General features: G+C 35.9%; 1 pseudogene; it reads right to left on the bottom strand.

The window, feature by feature from the left end:
- Positions 1-322: 322 nt before the first annotated feature.
- LOC125931249 (ferritin light chain-like) lies at positions 323-10,913 on the bottom strand (annotated as a pseudogene).
- Between the last annotated feature and the right edge of the window lie 9,259 nt (positions 10,914-20,172).

Genomic DNA, 20,172 nt, shown 5'->3' with positions numbered 1-20,172 from the left:
GGCTCCAGGGTGGTTACAAAGCTGCCTGGTGGCTGCTGGGAGAGGCTCAGGCACAAGCCTTGGCACCAGGGTGATGCCAGAGCGTCCCTTCAAAGGCTGCTGGGCTTCAGAGGCTCATAGTTGTGCTTGAGGATGAGCCTTTCTTTATTTTTTAAAGTTTATTTATTTATTTTGAGAGATACAGATATAGTACAAGTGGGTGTAGGGGCAGAGAGAGAAGAGAGAGAGAATATGAAGTAGGCTCCATGCTGTCAGCGCAGGGTCCAAACTCATGAAACCGTGAGATGATGACCTGAGCTGAAACCATGAGTCAGGGGCTTAACTAACTGAGCCACCCCGACACCCAGCGGATGAGCCTTTCTAATAGATAGTCACCCAGCCCAGCCTGGAGGCCAGCCAGCCTGCAGAAGTGAGCCAGGTGGTCGCCATCTTCTTCGTGCTTTTCACCTCCTCATCTAGGAAGTGGGCAGGAAGTCACAAAGATAGGGGTCTCGGTAGAGAGAACCAAAGCATACAGATCCAAAAGGGCCTGGTTCAGGTTATTCTCCAGAACTAGGATGATTTCCACAGCCTCCAGGGTTTTACCTACTTCTCTTGGGAAGGCTTATGCACATCCTGGAAGAGGACTCTGCCAGGCTGGTTTTGCATCTTCAGGAGATGCTCTGTGTCCTCCTGCTTCTGCACAGCCAACTTGTGGAAGAAACGGCCCACGGCCTCCAGAGCCACATTGTCCCTGTCGAAATACAAGCCCAAAGAAAGGTAAGTGTAGGAAGACTGCAGTTGCATGTTGACTAGGCAGTTGTGGGTGGCCTCCAACTTTCATGGAATAATATGAGTGAGGGAGATCATGGTTGATCAGTATTGAGGAGCTAAGCTCAAAATTGGGTGTTGGCTGATCCTGGAGTCAGAGGGTGGCAGCAAAGATGGCTTTGAAGGTTGCACCTGGAAAAAGTTTTGGAGTGTGATCAGAGACTGGTAGAAGGGGCGTCCCTGAGTCTCTTCTGTCCTGCTGAAGCAAGACACAGATCCAGGAGACTGCTGGGTGCACTGCCTATGCATTCTACTTTTGATGGACATTTGTGGTGTTTTCTGTTTGAGTGTGTTACAGTGTTTCTGTGAATATTTGTGGATGTGAATTTTTTTTCTTCAAATTTTTATTTAAATATCAGTTAACATAGTGTAACATTAGTTTCAGGTGTAAGATTCGGTGATTCCTCACCTATATACAATTCCCAGTGTTCATCACAAGTGCCCTCTTTCACACCCATCACCCATTTAACTTATCTCCCCACTGGAAGATACATATTTCACTGTGGATTAGGGTCTTGCATAAGGTTTGGCTATTTGCCATTATGTCCCAAAAGTTTCTCTTCTCCATTTTTTTCTCTCCTCTCATTCTGGGACATCAACTAAATGTAAGGTAGGCCTTGTCATTGTAACTCTGTGCCTCTTCTATATTTTCCTTCCTTTTTTTTCTATTTTTGGATGAATTATGGATATTTTTTCTAGTAATTAATTCTGTCTTCAGTTGTATTTATCTACCATTAAAAGTATACATTGAGTTTTTATTTCATCCATTACATTTAATGTTTTTGCAATATCTACTTAGTTCTTTTCCAAAATTACTCCAACACTTTTTAGGATTCCCTGTCCATATTTTGCAACTTGGATTTCATTTCTACTGTAAATATGGAGCTCCACTTAATTTCAGTAGCTCAAATTTCTGTGGTTTGGTTTGTGCTGTTGATTTATTAATTCAGATTTTTCTCACTTATGTGATATTTACGTGTATATGTGTATGATCTAGACACTGATTTTTATAAGAAGCTATTTGTCATCCTTGTTTCTAAAGACTACAATACAAAAAGAATAAGTAAATTTAACAAAAAATAGCATATTTCTTGACTATATCTACAAAAATAAATTCCTATGGACAATTTTTTATGTGAATACATTTTATTGATTGATTTTGGGGAGTCACTTGCTATCTGGCTATACCCATACTCCTCCCCACAGAAAAAAGGTCAGCCTTAAAAATATTTATTCTCCTATATTCTTTTTGATCAAATAATATTTTTCATTAATAAACTTTATTTTTTAGAAAAGTTTTAGGTTCCCAGCAAAATTGAGCAAAAAGTGCAGAGAATTCCCATATACTCTCTATTCCCAAAGATGCACATCCGCCCCACACCCCATATCATCATCTCATTTGTTACAGTAGATGAACCTACACTGCTACAGCATTATCACCCTGAAGTCCCCATTTTACATCAGGGTTCATTCTTGGTATTGTACACTCTAAGAATTTTAACAAATATGTAATAACACTATCCACCATCCTGGTATTCTACAGAATACTTTAATTGCCATAAAAACCCTCTGTAAATATCCATGTGCAGGTTTTCATATGAACATCAGTTTTTAAATCATTTGGGTAAATACCAAGGAGCATGATTACTGATTGCATGTTAAAAGTATGTTTAATTTTAAAGAAACTGTAAAACAATCTTTCAAAGCAGCCATAGAATTTTGCATTCCCACCAGCACTGCATGAGCTGTTGGTCCACATCCTCACCAGAGTTGGGTATTGTCGGTGATCTGGATTTCGGCCATTCTGATAGGTGTTTTGTGGTATCTTGTTTTAATTTGCATTTCCCGGATAATGTGTGATGTGGAGCATGTCTTCATATGCTTATTTGCCATCTGTATACCTTCTTCAGGGAGGTGTCTGTTAAGATCTTTGGCCCGTTTTTAATATGGGTTTTCTTAGTGTTGAGTTTTGAAAGTTCTTTCTATATTTTGGATAAATGCCATATACCAAAAGTGTTTTTTGCAAATATTTTTCTCAGTCTGGATTGTCTTCTCATTCTCTTGACATTGTCTTTTGCAGAGCAGAACTTTGTAATTTTAATGAAGTCCAGTTTACTAATTCATTCTTTCATGGATCATAGCTTTGGTGATAAAAATCCTCACCACACTTAGTGCTGGTCTAGGTTTTCTCCTACGTTTTCTTTTAGGAATTTTGCATTTTATGTTTAGGTATGTAATCAATTTTCACTTAATTTTTGCAAACTATCTGAGGTCTTTGTTTAGATTCTTTTTTTTTTTCTGCATGTGGATATCCAACATCATTTGTTGATGTATTGCCTCATACAAAGAATTAGGAAATATTTCCTCCGCCAGTATCTTCTGGAAAAGACTGTAGAGAATAGATATAACTTCATCCTTAAATATTTCATAGAAATCACCAGTGAACCCATCTAGGCTTGATGCATTCTGTTTTTGATCCAACTCATTTAACAAATGTGGTCCTGTTCAGATTGTCTTTTCCCTCTTGTGTGAATAAAATAACTTCAATTCTATGTCTTAAGTGAATTTTGGAATATTGTTTGTTTCAAAGAAGTGATCAATTTCATTTAGATAATCAAATTTGAGGGTATAGAGTACTTGATAGTATTTCTTTAAATTTTTTTTAACATTTATTCATTCATGAGAGCGAGCATGAGCAGGGTAGGGGCAGAGAGAGAGGGAGACAGAATTCAAAGCAGGGTCCAGGCTCTGAACTGGCAGCAGAGTCCAAAGTGGGGCTCAAAGTCACGGACTGCGAGATCATGACCTGAGCCAAAGTCGGACACTGAACAAACTGAGACACCCAGATGCTCCGTTATTTCTTGATTATCTTTTTAGTGTCCATGATATCTCTGGTGAGGTCTGTATTTCATGCCTCATATTAGTAATTTGTGTTCCCCCGCTTTTATTATTAGCATGGCATAGGTATATCAATTTTACATACTTTTCAAAGAACAAGCTTTTGGTTTTATTATTTGCCTCTATTGGATTCTTTTGTTTAATTCGATTGGTTTCTTCTCTGATTCTTTTTACTGCTCTTCCTTTAAATCCAGTTAACATACAGTGTGATAGTACTTTCAAGTGTACAATTTAGTGATTCAACACTTCCATACAACACCCCGTGTTCATCACAACAAGTACACTCCTTAGCCCCCATCACCTATTTCACCCATCTCCCTACCTCCCTTCTGGTAACCATCAGTTCTCTAAAATTAAGAGTCTATTTCTTGGCTTTCCACTCTATTTCCCCTTGTGATTGTTTTGCCTCTTAAAACCACATATGAGTGAACTCATATGGTATTTATCTTTCTCATTTTAACTTATTTTGCTTACCATAATACTCTCTAGTTCCATCCTTGTTGTTAGAAATGTCAAGATTTCATTCTTTTTACAGCTGAGTAATATTCCATTGTATATGTATCACAGTTTCTGTATCCTTCATCAGTTGATGGACTTTTGGGTTCTTCCTATTATTTGGCTACAGTTGATAATGCTGCTATGAACATCAGAGTGCATGTATCCCTTTGAATTAGTATTTTTGTATTTTGGGGGTAAATACCTAGTAGTACAATTACTGGGTCATAGGGTAGTTTTATTTCTAACTTTCTGAGGAACATCCATAATATTTTCCAGAGTGGCTACCCCAGTTTGCATTCCCCCCAAGTAGTTCCCCTCTCTTCATCTCCCCCCTCCCTTCTTTGCCACTGGGGCTCCCTCTCCTTCTTAGCACTAGTGATCCATTTCTCTCCCAAACCACATCTCTGTACTTCCTACCTTCTTCAATATGGCTTCTTGTCTCCCTTTAGTTGTGGAGTTTGTTCTGTCAGTCTTTAGGTTAATTTCTGGGGTATTGAGAATGATTTGATATTTATCTTGTTGTGTTCAAGGGGCGAGAAGAGGCTAGGGTCCTCTTACTATGCAACATCTAAGCTCCCCTCTTATTACTGATTTTCTTCTGCTTACTGGTGTCTAATTTGCTCTTCATTTTCTAGTTTCTTAAAGGGAAGTTTAGATCATTGATTTTAGATCTTTATTCTCATCTAACCTATGCATTCCATGCTATAAATTTCCCTCTAATCACTGCTTTCACCGCATCCTACAAATTTTGGTAAGTTGTGTCTCCTTTTCCTTTAGTTTGAAATATTTTAAAATTTCTTTTGAGATTTCTTTGTCCCGTATGCTATTTAGAAATGTTGCTTAAGCTCCAGTGATGTTGGATTTTGCAGCTACCTTTCTGCTGTTCTAGTTTAATTCTCTTGTGATCTATGGATTGAGATTGTATGATGACCATTCTTATACAGTTGTTGGGTTTAATGGTCCAGAATGTGGTCTGTCTTGGTGAATGTGCTATGTGAACTTTAGAAGAATTTGTATTCTGTTGTTGGACTAAGTAATGTATAGGTATCCATCACATTCTGTTGATTGATTTTGTTATTGAGTTCAAATATATCTTAGACTTTTGCCTGCTGAATCTGTCCATTTTTTAGAAACGGCTGTTAAAATCTTCAACTCTAATAGTGGATTTGTGTGTTAATTCTTGCAGTTCTATCAGGTTTTGTTTCATGTTCTGTTGTTAATTGCATACATTTTAAGATTGTTACCTCTTATTAGAGAATTGACCCCATCATTATGTGATGTCCCTCATAGTGGGTGATAACTTTTCTTGCTCTGAAGTATGTTATGTCTGAAATTAACGTATCTACTTCTGCTTTCATTTCAATAGTGTTAGCCTGATAAATTTTTCTCCATCCACTTACTTTTACACTATATTTATGTTTATATTTAAAGTGGATTTCTGGTACACAATATAAAGTGTTGTTTTTTTAATCCTCTCTGGCATTGTGTCTTAATTGATGCATTTGGACCATTGGCATTCAAAGTATTTATTCATATAGTTGGATTAGTATCTATTTGTTACTGTTTGCTATTTGTTTCCTTTGTTGTTCCTAGTTTTGTCTTCCACGCTTCTGCCTTGTTTAGTGTTATTAAGAATATTATATAAGTCCCTTTTCTTTCCTCTCTTAGCATATCATATCAATTATACTTTTTTGGCTTTTTAAAGTTGTTACTCTAGAGTTTGCAGTATACATTTATAACTAGACTACTTTGAAGTAACATTAGACACCTTCAGGGGTGTGTGAGTGTGTTACTGTAAGAAAATGATCCAAATTTTCTCCTCCTGTTCCTTGTAATATTGTTGTCATTCATTTTGCTTTTACATAAGCATACCTAAACATACATATGTATACATTTATTCTCAATGAATGGATTGTCAGAGTCCTACATTAGGAAGGTCCTGGGCTTTGTCTTTTCCTTTTGCCCTGTGATGTTAACAAAATTGCAGCTTAATTTTTCAGATATTTATTCTAGATGAGAAAATGGAGCTTTGAAAGCTCTGTTAACTCTTCGGGGTTTTCACATCTGTATATTCTTCACTATCATATTGTCTCCGTGATGTTGAGAGCTATTTAAAACCTTTGTTAAGTTGTTTTCGGAGAATTGGTATCTTTTACCTAGTTTTCGATTTCAAGAGGTGAAAATCTAAACAGCATTGGTTTTAAAGTTATATTTTCACTGATCATTTCTTTGCAATAGAAGGACAATTTTATGGTCAGCCCTCACCACAGATACGTGAGACACTGTCATGGGTCAGGTTTCAGATGCTGGCCTCTATCTCTTCATGATTTACAAGGAATAAGAGTGTATCTCAGGAACCATCCTCTCGAATTGAGGCATAAAAATACTGGCCCTGAAAGAGAATCTTATGGGAAAGAAGAGAAATTTTTCATAGGAAATTAGAGCCTAAAACTTTCAAACCACTTATGTCCTGATATCTACTTGGATTTGGGTGGTATAGATGTAACTGATTTTTTTTTTTTTTGAAATGAACTTGATTGCAGCAGAGAACATTGATGGTCTTAGAAGATCTCTTCCCTTGTGCATGACATAGAACATGCTCTCGTGGTTTTTTCCCAGAAATTTAGAGAAAGACAATTAACCTGGACATTTCTCCATCAAATGGATTCTTTAATTTGATCTCTGGAGTTTTCAAGTAAAGACAATATACTTAAGCTAGTCAGTGTTTTATTTGATAGGAATTAATCCTGTTAATATGGTTTTGCAGCAAAGGTGCGGTTTATTTTAACCCTCATTCTTAAAACCTAGAAATTTCAAGAATGTTAGAAAATACCACAGGAAATTATTGAAATTGAACTCAGAAAATGTTCATTGACCTGTGTAATAAGCAATCAGAAATAAACAGGATTTTAATTTCTTCTAAATGTTCAAGCATGTAATTTTTAAATGCCATTTTAAAATCTTAGCTATTTGATAGCAATTGAGTTCTAATTGCTCAAAAATGTTCCAACACAGTTAATAAAGAAATTGGTGATTGCCTGAGGTAGATAGATATAATTTAAATCTATACAAATTAGTTATCATTGATCCAGTTGACACTTAGTACATTTTTATTTTAATTCTCCTTGTTTATTAGCCAAAGGCAGTTTGCATAAATTTACATTCATGACTCATGATGTGCACCAATTGTTTTTTTTTTTTTTTTAAACAAATGACATTGATTAATATTGTCTAGGAATCTTTTCTGTTTTACATTTGTATATGCACATGTACTGGTATTTTTAAAGCAAAAATAGTATCTTGACAGTTAATCTTTATAAAGATTATAAAGAAGTTGCTCTAAAAGCCGAACTCTGTATTTTGTGTAACATATGATTTTTAAAGAAATGTTCCTATCATTTGACATAATTGAGTTTTTTGGTGTTCAATTTTAATTTCTTTATTCAGGAAGGTGCCTTTCTGTTGTTGATTTTGTTGTTGTTTTAACATTTATTCATCTTTGAGAGACAGAGAGAGACAGAGCATGAGCTGGAAAGGGGCAGAGAGAGGGAGACACAGAATCTGAAGCAGGTTCCAGGCTCTGAGCTGTCAGCACGGAACCCGATGTGGGGCTCGAACTCACGAACTGCGAGATCCTGACCTGAGCCGAGGTCGGTGGCTGAACCGACTGAGCCACCCACGTGCCCCGGTGCCTTTCTGTTTGTAATTCATTTGTCATACACTCATCACAAGTACATTTTGAAAAGTAGTTTAAAGCAACTTTTTCAATTGATGATAATTGAAGAGATGATGAAGCCTAGTTTCTGTAGGTTGCATAATACAGTTTTCTAACTTTCCCCCTGCATCTCGTATAAAACACTGCAGGATTGATTTATCTCTGAAACTTAGGATAACACCTAATGATGACCTCTAGACCCACAGGTTGAGGGTGTTAAGGGACTTTTAAAGCAAATGTAAGTCCCTCCTTCCGTCTGGGTAAGAGTTCTTACCACAAGGACTACTAGGTATAGAAGAGTGAATACAAAATGGCTTTGGAGTTTGAGAGAATAGATTTATATTCCTGTTTGTTCTTGACAGCTAGATGATGTAGCCTTGCTTTCTTAATATATAGCATGGGATCACATTTGTTTCTGAGTAGGATGTTGTGACGATTGAGATAAAATGTAATGGCCAAAATTTTTCGTCTGAATGGAAAAACAGGCATATGAACTAGTAACTATAATGAAATAAGTAAACAACAGAATTGGAATTAAAACCAATGTACCATAGGAATAACTGTTATGACAATGGGCAATTTTTATACGGGGATAATTATTTTTATTTTACTGCAAAAATCACACAATGTGAGATGAGCAAATTTTTAAGTGTTCAATGCTGTATTTTTGACTATAGGCACGATGTTGTACAGTAGATTGCTAGAGCTTATTCATCTTGCTTAAACTGAAACTTGATACCCATTGATTACAAACTCCCCATTCTCCCCTCCTCCCAGCCACTGGAAACCTCCATTATACTCTTTGATTCTGTGAATTTGACTATTTTCATTACCTCCTATAAGTGGAATCATGCAGCATTTGTCCTTCTAGATCTTACTTCACTTAGCATATTGCCCCCAAGTTTCATTCATATTGTAACATGTGTCAGAATTTCTTCCTTGTTAAAGCCAAATAGTATTACATTGTGTGTATATACCACACTTAAAAACAAAATCTATTCATCTGTTTCCGCAAGTTGGCTATTATGAGTAGTATGACAATGAATGTGGGAGTGCTAACATCTTGTGGAGATACAGGCTTCAATTATTTTGGATAAATAACCTGAAGTGGGATTGTTGTATTACATGTAATTAACTTTCAAGAAGTTGGAAAGTGAATGAGGTGAGAAATGATGTTTTACTGGTAGAACTTGGTTATTTCTGATAATCACAAGTTCAGTATAACTGTGCCCCAGTTTGAATTTTATCTGAGATAGTTGGTTTGCATGTAGGAGTCAGGAATGTTCAGATTTGATGTTAATTTGATGGAATTTTCACTTATTCTAGTATCTTCCCTCTGTATGTTCAAGATAATGTGCAAATATTACCTACATAAAACTAACTTTTCAGCCTGATGCAAGCCTTAAGGACATTCTAAGCCTTAGGTTTGCCAAGACCTTTTTGTTTGTTTGTTTGTTTGTTTGTTTGTTTGTTTGTTTTATGTGAGATAGAGACAGAGAGAGAGAGAGAGAGAAAACGAGAACACATGCGAGAGCATGCATGCAGGGGAGGAGCAGAGAGAGGGAAAGAGAATCCCAAGCAGTGGAGCCAATGTGGGGCTCGAACTCACGAACCGTGAGGTCATGACCTGAGCCCAGATAGAGAGTCACACACTTAACCAACTGAGCCCTCCTGGTGCCCCAGTTTGGCCAAGGGATTTTAACAAGTTTTTTCTTTGTAAAAAGATTAACTAGAAATTAGAAGAAAAACAAACGCATTTGTTGAACTTGCATTTCTCCAATGACAAATGTCATAATGACCCTCTGCTAAGAATGCACATACTAGAAGAGTTCGATGGTGGTTATTTTCCCCAGTAGTTTTGTATCACTTTCTGACAAACAACATTTAAACTTTGCTGATAGCTAACATGGTTTTAAAAATAAGTTTAGAGACAAGATTGGGCACTGATGTGTGAAATAAAAGGGGCTAAGATGGTATTTGAGGAGGGAGAGTAGAAGTGATACAAATTAGTTAGCACAGATCAGTTTGACGCTCAAAACATTTTGCTTTATTCCTGCTTGTTGTTTAGCCAATGGCCGTTTCCATACAATTAGAATCATGACTCATGATGTACGATTGCTTTTAAAAATGACATTGATTAATACTGATTTGAAGATATTTCTTTTTTACAATGTAATCAGCATTTTTAGGATAAAACAGTATTTTGACTGTTATTTTTATAGGTTAATTCAAAAATCTGAACTTTATATTTTACCATAGTGCCGAATACATGGATTAGTATGAATAATATAGAGGCCAGACTCTTTCTGTGATGTACTTAAAGCTATGACATAATTTAAAGAACACATCATGTAAATAATAGCCAATTCACTTGGCTACTTGATCATTTCAACGTAAGTCTCAACCATTCTGGTGTTTTTCTTTTTTTTTTTTTAATTTTTTTTTTTTACATTTATTTATTTTTGAGAAACAGAGTGAGACAAAGCATGAGTGGGGCAGGGGCAGAGAGAGAAGGAGACACAGAATCTGAAGCAGGCTGCAGGCTCTGAGCAAGCAGTCAGCACAAAGCCTGATGCGGGGCTCGAACCCACGAATTGTGAGATCATGACCTGAGCCGAAGTCGGGAGCTCAACTGACAGAGCCACCCAGGCGCCCCTGTTTTTCTTTTCTTAATACTGTTTGTGTAATGGGTTTAATACTGTGGCGCTGTGGTGACAGGAGAGGAGGTTATGTATGCAAAAGCGAGGGGAGACACATGAAGCATGGGTAGCATCACCATGACTACACAGAGGGACCCAAGAGGAAAATAGTGTAGGTTTTGCAGAGACCAGCACCTTGACCTCCATGATCAACTGAGTGGCTTTGCTTGCCTCTCTTCTACTTTTGTCAAGATCCTTTTTTTCTTTACAGAAAATAAACCAGATTCCATGTCTTCTACTTAAATTTTCATCATGCTTACCCTTAATCCAAACTCGGTTTTCATTTCCACCATCCTAAATTATCTGCTCCTACCTAACCCTTTGACCTCATCCCCACTTTGCCTTCTTGCTCACTGTGCATTAGCAAAACTGGCCTCCTCTTTTGTTCCTACAAAAATCCCAGGTTCGTTACCACCTTTCACCTTTTATGTTAATGCACACCTCTGGGGTGCTTTTCCTTGGTTGTACATGGCTTGCTTCTTCTCATTTAGAGCTGTCAGGTTCTTAGAAGGGCTTTTCATGACCATCTCTTCGGACATAGCTACCCAGTAACTGTGAAATCTTCCTGTTTAATTACATGGACAGCAAATAGGGCTAATGGATATTTTCTTGATTCTTTGTTTATTAATAGATTGGATTTTTCTTTATTCACTAAAATGTGAGCTCTGTGAGAAGAATTTTGTTTCTGTCTTGTTCATCAATGTGACCCAGAACCTTAAATGGTATTTGGTACATAGGAGATACTCACTATATATTTATTAAGTGAATGAATTAATATTGGATGTATGAAGATATTTCTTTAAAGATTCATCACTTGGATCAGCCAAATTTAGAGAATAAGCCTATTAAGCCAAAGGTTACTACAATAATCCTAGTATAAGGTGATGAGAATCTGAAACATTGGTTCTTAATCCTTTAATAAATTAATAAAAACTAATGGTATTTCTTTATAAATTCACATAGATATATACAAAATAATGCATTCTTCCTGTGGATTCAGAGATTGTCATTTCCCCATAACTCCATGGACCATTGAATAAAAACTCTAGCTCACACACTCTACTTCATGTAGTGTGTGGAAAGTAAAAAAAAAAAAAAATGGATGTTAAAAAAATAGCATTAAGATTTTCAGATTACAATATTGAGGGACAATGAGAAAGAAGAGTGATGGCATTAAAGTACTGAATTGAGAAATGTAAGTGATGTAACAGTTTTGGGTTTTGTGACCCACTGGCAATTAGAATTAGCTGTAATTTTGGTAGAAATCTGAACTTTGAATGCAGGTTTAGGTAGTAGAAAAATAATTGACGGAATTCTGGCCTTGTTGCTTTTCAAAGGAGTTGGTATGTAGAGAAATGTACATTTAAGGTATGAGAAAAGAAACACAATTGAAGGAGTAAAAAGAACCCTGAAATGCAAGATGGAACTAGGACAATATATTACCACAAAAATGTCAGACTAGGGGATGTAAACACCGTAAGTGTCTGTGTCGTGTCAGAACATGGGCATGTCAAGAGTGAAGTGAATGAGCTGGTTTCATGGACCAGTAGAACTGAAGGCAGTGTCCCAGAAGGGCTAGAAGACAAAAATATTTGGAATGTTTGAGAAGCAAGATGGTTCCAAGATGTTTGGATAATTGAGGGAAGGAAAAAATTGAAGATCTGTGTTGAGGGGGCCCAATTTAAAGCCAAGTAGGGTGAGTTTATTTGACAAATAAAATCTGACAAGAATCAGGCATAGAGAAGGGAAAACAACTGGCCCAGAGAACAGAAATATTGATAGAAGCTTGATTCTAGTAACCTTTCTACTTTGAGCTTCTTTTCTCCTTTTGGTTGGCTTTAGTAGATGTCACGTATTGAATGAAAAATCAGCAGCTGGGAAGCTCCATGATACTGAGTACAGAAATATAGGAGCTTCAAACTGGGGAAAACAGGATGGCCTTAAATAAAGTAGATTTAGTATAGTACAAGATGGAAAATGATGTATGACCCTACAAGTTCTTTATATTGATATTGCTATGTAACAAATGAGGCAACAGTCTTCTAGAAACGGTGGAGTAGGTAATTAAAATTAATTTGTGCTTAACGGCTTATGGAATCAAGCCCTTGGTCAGGCTCTGCCCTGACAACACTGAGCCTGCTTGGGATTCTCTCTCTCCTTCTCTATCTGCCCCTCTCCTCCCCCCCAGCACACACTGCCTCTCTGTCTCTCTGTCTCTCTCTCTCTCAAATAAACTTTAAGAAATAAACTTTACCTAACTTAAAATAACATACAGGGCAAAATTATTGAACATACCTTCTTGAAGGCCAAAGATACCTGATTGAAGTGAAGGACAGAGACCAACAGGCATGAATTTTGGGGTCTTTGATTCCCCCTTTGGACAGCAGTAAACAATTGGAAAATCATTTTAATTAGAGAATAGGTTTTTAAAAATGTGTTTGAAAGATGATATCCAGTTGGCCAATAAACATTTAGCCCAGGATTCAAACTCCTCAGTCATCAGGGAAATTCAAATTTAAATATGAAATACTGATGTACTCCAGGAATAGCTAATATTAAAATTATAGTGTAGTATCTTAGCAAGGTGACAGAAGAAACAGAATTCCCATTTTTGGTCTTTGTGACTGGGAGAAATATTTTATCTTTATTACTCAGTAGTTCTACTCTAGAAACACACCCAACAAAAAGGTACACACATGACTACCATTACACATGAACATGAATGTTCATACACATTATTCATCGTATCAATAAATGGAAACAGCAGGCACAGTCATCCATAGTAGAATGGATGCAACCTGAATTTCTGCATGTTTATTCAATGGAATACTATGAAGTAATGAAAAGGGGAGTTGTAGACACATGAAACATAGATGGAACACAAATATAATATTGAATTAAAGAAGGCAGATCCAGAAATACATAATATATAATTACATGAATATAAATTTTGAAGCACAGGAAAATGTAGGGATGAATTTTGATTTGATAAAGTGTAAAGAAAAATATGAATGTAATTGTTATGAAAATCAGGAGGGTGGTTACCTGTGAGCAAGGTAGAGTAACATGTGGCCCAAGAGGAATCATCTGGGTAGCGATACTGTTCTAAATTTGGACTGGAGAGTGGTTTCATAGGCACTTGCTTTATGGCACATAATTGATCTGTGACTTTTCATGCAGTTTTTACATGTGTGTTGCATTTATGATTAAGTTTTTTTAAAGAAAAGCTAGTTGAAAATGTAGCATCACATGTAAGAAAAATTAATAAAAGTTAACCTTTTTAAAAATATTTATTTTCACAGAGAGCATGAGCACAGGAGGGGCAGAGAGAAAGGGGAGAGAGAATCCCAAGCAGACTCTGTGCTGTCAGCATAGAGCCCAGTGCAGGGCTCAATGCCACAAACCACGAGATTATGACCTGAGCTGAAATCAAGAGTTAGATGCTTAACCACTAACCCCCCCCCCAGGTGCCCCAAAGAGAAGTTGTCTTGAGGGACCAGCATCCTTTTGTCTTATGTTTAGTGAAAGCTTGATCTATTTCCAGAACTATTGAATAGAACCTGAGAAAAAGCAGAAATCATAGGGGTTATGAATGTCTCCATTTTACAGGTGAGAAAATGAGGTTTAACAGGTTTGAATATAAGCTCAATGTCACATAACTAGGTAGAACTCAGAATCAGATCTGCTGACTAGGAGTATGGATTTTTTTTTAAGTCCGTTCATATATTTTTTGTTAAATTCCCCTTTAAACTATGAATTGACTTGAGTATTAAAAAAAAACTTTAAAGCTATAAACAAACTTCCCCATCCTTGAAAGAATATTTATAACTCAAATTCATTTCCTGTTATAAATAAATTTATGTCTTAATAATGACTTTTAAAGATATACTCTGGGGGTAATTTTTCTCTGGAACTTTTTCCCATTAGAAGTTAATACATATTATGAAATATCTTCACCTGGTAAATCTCTTCAGAATGAATGGATGTGCAAACTGTCAAATGATGCACATGCATTAAATATGGGCTTTTAATTAAGTGGATGAGTTAATATTTTTGTCAACATGAAAGGACAATATTTTACATCTAACATTCATGAATGTATTACTTCTTGCAGTAATTAGCACTGATTTATTATATGATGGGAGGGTGTGTGCATGGCATGTGTGCATACATGGCATTTATTTTATAATTAAAGGATTTTCTACAGTACACATCGAAAGGCACATGAGTTAGAGATGGTTTTATAATTGTTCACATGTGAAACCAACAGAGAAGAATGAATCTATTAATACGTCTAATTCATTCAAAAATATTTATCCAGTGTCCAGTAATGCAAGTTTAAAAGCATTGTATTAGCAGTGTTTACAAGCTAATGATGTGATATTTGCATTCTGGAAATAAAGGTTCTGTAATAGTGCCAGTCTGTGATTTCATCCTGGTTCTCTGCACAAATCCTTGTTTCTTATTATTCCAAAGTCATCTTTATTGCATGTGTATTCATCTGTTAAGTAATAATCACAAATGCCAAAGCCATGGATAGGGGTAGAAATACACATCCAGTGGTGGTATTAATACTCTTGGTTTAAAGAACTATTTTCATCTGCCAAGTTTTGATTGTTCTGAATACTTGGATGTATTACTGCCTTTCATCATGCCAGAAAATGTAGAATTCTTCATTTCTTTGTTTTCCTTGGCTTTCACAACAACCCTTGAGATTCATTGTCAATCTGATTGGCATCTTTCATATATTATGGCACCTAGAATTAAGCATAATGCTTCCAGAATAATATGTTTATTCAGTTTAGAATTTCACCTCATTCTAAATGGAGATCTCATAATTACATTGTTCAATAGTTTGTCACACTGTTCGGAGGAATACCTTAGCAAATTAAAGGGAAGACAAAAACCTTTTTCATTATTTAATGACACATTCTCTACTAATTCATCCTCATTATGAAATAAGAGAAAATTTTTCTTGTGAGATTTGTGATCAAAATCAAATCAACAGATATTGAACATTGGCTCATGCAAAAAACTGTGAGAAACGAAGTACAAGATACATTGCCTTTAAAAGATTTATAGTTCGGTTAGATAAGGAGAAACATTAAGTAATGTAATATGACACAGTATTTAATAATTCATGTTTATCATAACATAGTTGTGAAAGCCTCATATTTCAGTATTTGTATAAAATGCTCATGCACTCCAAATTATAAATAAATACAGATAGAAATAAATAGGAAGTAAGCCAAGTTTCATGTTTTCTTAGTACATCTATTGAACTGTCAGTTACTAAAATTATACTTACTTAATTAGTACTTTGAGATATAGAAACTGCCATTTTAGGGGCGCCTGGGTGGCTCACTCGGTTAAGCGTCCGACTTCGGCTCAGGTCATGATCTCGCGGTCCGTGAGTTCGAGCCCCGCCTCAGGCTCTGGGCTGATGGCTCGGAGACTGGAGCCTGCTTCCGATTCTGTGTCTCCCTCTCTCTCTGTCCCTCCCCCGTTCATGCTCTGTCTCTCTCTGTCTCAAAAATAAATAAACGTTAAAAAAAAATTAAAGAAACTGCCATTTTATAATTTTTGTCTCTTCTGAAGGCCTTTCTGACTTATACAAATCTTAGACAAAGATTAAAGATTGTTTTCATTTCAGAAAAGGGAAAAGAGGGGTGCTTGGGTGGCTCAGTCGCTTAAGGGTTCGACTTTGGCTCAGATCACGGTCTCCAGATTCATGGGTTTCAGCCCCGCATCAGGCTGTCTGCTGTCAGTTTGAAGCCCCTTCAGATCCTCTGTCTCCTTCTCTCTGCCCCTCTACCCCTCCCTCAAAAATATTTTTAAAATTTTTTTTAAAGGGAAAAGGTATTTCATATGTTCTCATAAATACATGTTAAATGTTTCAAAAGGCAGACTATTGAATTTGAAACAACGGCTTATTAACATAATTTTTAATTAAAATTTAATAAAAAGTTCATCTACTTCTAAGGGGTAGAAATCATTGATTTTTTTTTATTGATGGTATATTCAATTTGTGATAATATACTGAATTTCATGCTTGTGTAAATAGGAGATACTTAATGTATACCAATAATTTTAAAACATAAGTATTTCCGGGGCACCTGGGTGGCTCAGTCGATTAAGCGTCTGACTTCGTCTCAGGTCATGATCTCATGGTTTGTGAGTTTGAGCCCCGCATCAGGCTCTGTGCTGACAGCTCAGAGCCTGGAGCCTGCTTCGGATTCTGTGTGTCCCTCTCTCTCTGCCCCTTCTGCCACTCGAACTCTGTCTCTTTCTCAAAAAATAAACATTAAAAAATATTTTTAAAAACATAAGTATTTCTACTAGAATATTTATAAGTCCTTATTAAATGTACTTACATAAATATGTATTTATGAACAAAAATGATTACTCATCTTTCAAACTCTAGAAAGCAAGAAACTTGAAGTAAGCAATTATTGAAAACATAATTTCTAGAGCTCACATTCATGAATACTTGGAAATTAGACAATCTAAAACAAAATAATTCACAAATTAAGGTCCTAATTGGTTACAAATGACATTTCCTTCTGGGTAAAACATTTGATACCATCATTTCCATGATAGAGAAATGAACGAGTTTTAATGTGCATTAAAGTCTGAAAGTAGGTCTCGAGAAAACAGAGAAGTCACGTCTCTAATTTGGCTTGAAATGTATTAGAATTTTTAGTTTTTCTCATATTAGTGTGTGAGAAATACATTTTTTTTCAAATCGGCAAATATCTAAAGTAAATTTCTTTGATTTTAAACAAGAAAAACATCAGAGTAAAGCAAAACAAAAAACAGGAATGTACTTTTCTCTTGAACATGAAACTAGGAATGGAAGATACGTCTTAGTATAAAAGGGCTGCAGCATCAGTTTACCCTGTCTCAGGCAATTGAACAGGAATGCTCAGCCCAGAAACTTCCCTGCAGTCATTCAGCAAATAGTATTGATGGCCTGCCAAGTGTGTAGCACCTGATTTTGAGGCAGTAGAGGACCCTCAGAAATATAATACCCAGTCCCTTTCAATAGGAAGTGTCAATCTAGACTGGGCCTAAGTCATGACAGTGGATGAGAAATCACTGTGCAAGAACCAATAATAAAACTAGACAGGAATATAAAGAATGTCTGCAAAGACTAGATGATAAGTGATACAGGAGGTATGTACTCTAGAAACTCCAAGAAGGAAAATATCATTCTTGGCTGGTTATGCATTATGATCTTAGGCCAGCCGATTCTGGAACATTGGGCTAACATATATAAAGTTACTTGAAAGAATAGATGTCATTTGTTTATTTTTTTGTAGGCATAGAAGAATTTGATTAAAAACACAAATAGCTGATTTGATGTAATAATTAACAGGACTTAATCTTTGTGTTTTGTCAAATTACTGGGTTTCATTAAACATGTAGAGTCACCCCTCTTACTGACATAGGTGAAATACAAGGAAGTTTTGTTTCTTAACCTTATCTTTACCACCTTGTTTGGATTACTCGATTATCTAGAATTCTGGAAATACCACTTTATTTTGTTGATCTCAGTTATCTCTTTGTTTTGGTATTAGCTTTTCAAATGTACTTAAAAATAGTTGAGATGAGCTTATTAAGGCAGAAAAATCCACATGGTGCTAGATTTCTAAATAAAGATTGTGATTCTCATTTTGGGAGACTTCCCTAATAGAAGGGTAGATTGTAAATCATTACATTAATCCTTACTTTCTTTCACATCCAAACTATATAGTTTTTCTTCTTTTAAAAGTCCAATTTTATATATCTACAGAGATAAGGTTTTTTTTTTATTCCAAGGGATGTAAATACTCACCATCCATACCCTAGAGCTGAAATGTCTATATTTCATTATACATTTATTCTTACCCTTCCACAGAAGTTTACTCTCTTAACCAAAGCTGCCAAAATTCGGGCTAATTTCCTTAAAAATTCCTAAACCATTTTAACATTTGTTTAAAAAAGCACTAAAAAAATCTGCATCAGCATTTTCAGGACATGAATGCTTTATAATTCTCTTTTTATCTCTTTTAGAACTTGTGTCACTTTGTCTTTAGTTTGGATGTTGAAGGATGCTGACCTTGGCTCATGATCAGACATAGACTAATAAAGCCTCTGTCAGACTTAGGAAATTAAAGAAATAGTACTGCTTGTAATAGACAAGTGGCTTCTGCATTTCAGGGAAGGTTAAAGTCAAACTGAACAGCCTTCAGAAGTTTAGACTAAATTAGGGATATGTGTGTTTCCTGCAGAGTGTGTCAATCCTGGGCTGGAAAAAAGATACACTTAAGGCTTTTGTTCAGATACACTCTAGACACAATCATCATTCTTAGGACAAATTCTGCCTGCAAATATTTACACATTACATAATCTGATACTGTTTAGTTCACCTGCCCCAGCCTTTATTTTTCCATGTGCAAAATGAAGAAAAATTGCTCAGGGCTTATTGAAAGTATTAAGTATATGGAACCATAAGAAAAGTAACCCTTTGGGGCTCCTGGGTGGCTCCATCAGTTGAGCGTCCAACTCTTGATTGGAGCTCAGGTCATGATCCCAGAGTTGGGGGATCAAGCCCCACGTTGGGCTCCACATTGAGCATGGAGCCTGCTTAAGATTGTGTGTGTGTGTGTGTGTGTGTGTGTGTGTGTGTGTGTGTGTGTCTCAAATTAAAAAAAAAAAACAACTAACTCCCTTTGCTCATTTATTAAACAGATATTTGCAAAGTGCCCAGTGGAAATACAATGATTAAAAAAGGCATGGTATCAGTCATCAAGGATAGGACTATTAGATGAGGAAGTAAAGTCAATTGACAGATCAATGGATAAAGAAAATGTGGTATACACATAGAATGGAATATTATTTGGTCTTAAAAAGGGGAAATTCTGCCATATATGATACCATGAATAAACCTGGAAGACACATACAGCTTCTACTTATAGGAACTATCTTAAATAAGTCAAATTTAAAGAAGCAGAGAATAGAATGTTTGTTACAAGGACCTAGGAGGAGGGTTATATGGGGAGTTGCTGTTCAGTGATTTTAAAACTGCAGTTATACAAGTAGAGTAAGTTCTAGAGGTCTGCTGTACAATATAGTGCCTATAGTTAACATAACGTACACTTAAAAAATTAAAGAGGCTAGATCTGCTTTTAAGTTTTCTTACCGCATACACTACACAAAGGGCAGGAGGAAACTTTTGGAGGTGATATGTTTATTACCTTAACTCTGGTGATAGTTTCACAGGTGTATGCATATGTTCAAATTCATCAAATTGTATGTGTTAAGTATGCAGTTTTTATGTATTATACCTCAGTAAAATTGTCAAAAATGAAACAAGAAAAGATAGATGAGGAAGTAGCCTAGATAGAATGAGGAAACAAAAGAGAATTGCTTAAGGGCATTCAAGTATTTAATTACGGGTGCTCACAGAGGAAAAGAGAGACCTAGGTTACTTCCATATTCTTTAGTAGCTTTATTGGAATATAAAAAATACATACCATAACATACACTAAATACCATAATAAAATTAGG

The sequence above is a fragment of the Panthera uncia genome, chromosome X (assembly GCF_023721935.1).
Source record: "Panthera uncia isolate 11264 chromosome X, Puncia_PCG_1.0, whole genome shotgun sequence".
NCBI classification, from domain to species: domain Eukaryota; kingdom Metazoa; phylum Chordata; class Mammalia; order Carnivora; family Felidae; genus Panthera; species Panthera uncia.
This window is presented reverse-complemented; position numbering and strand designations above follow the sequence as displayed.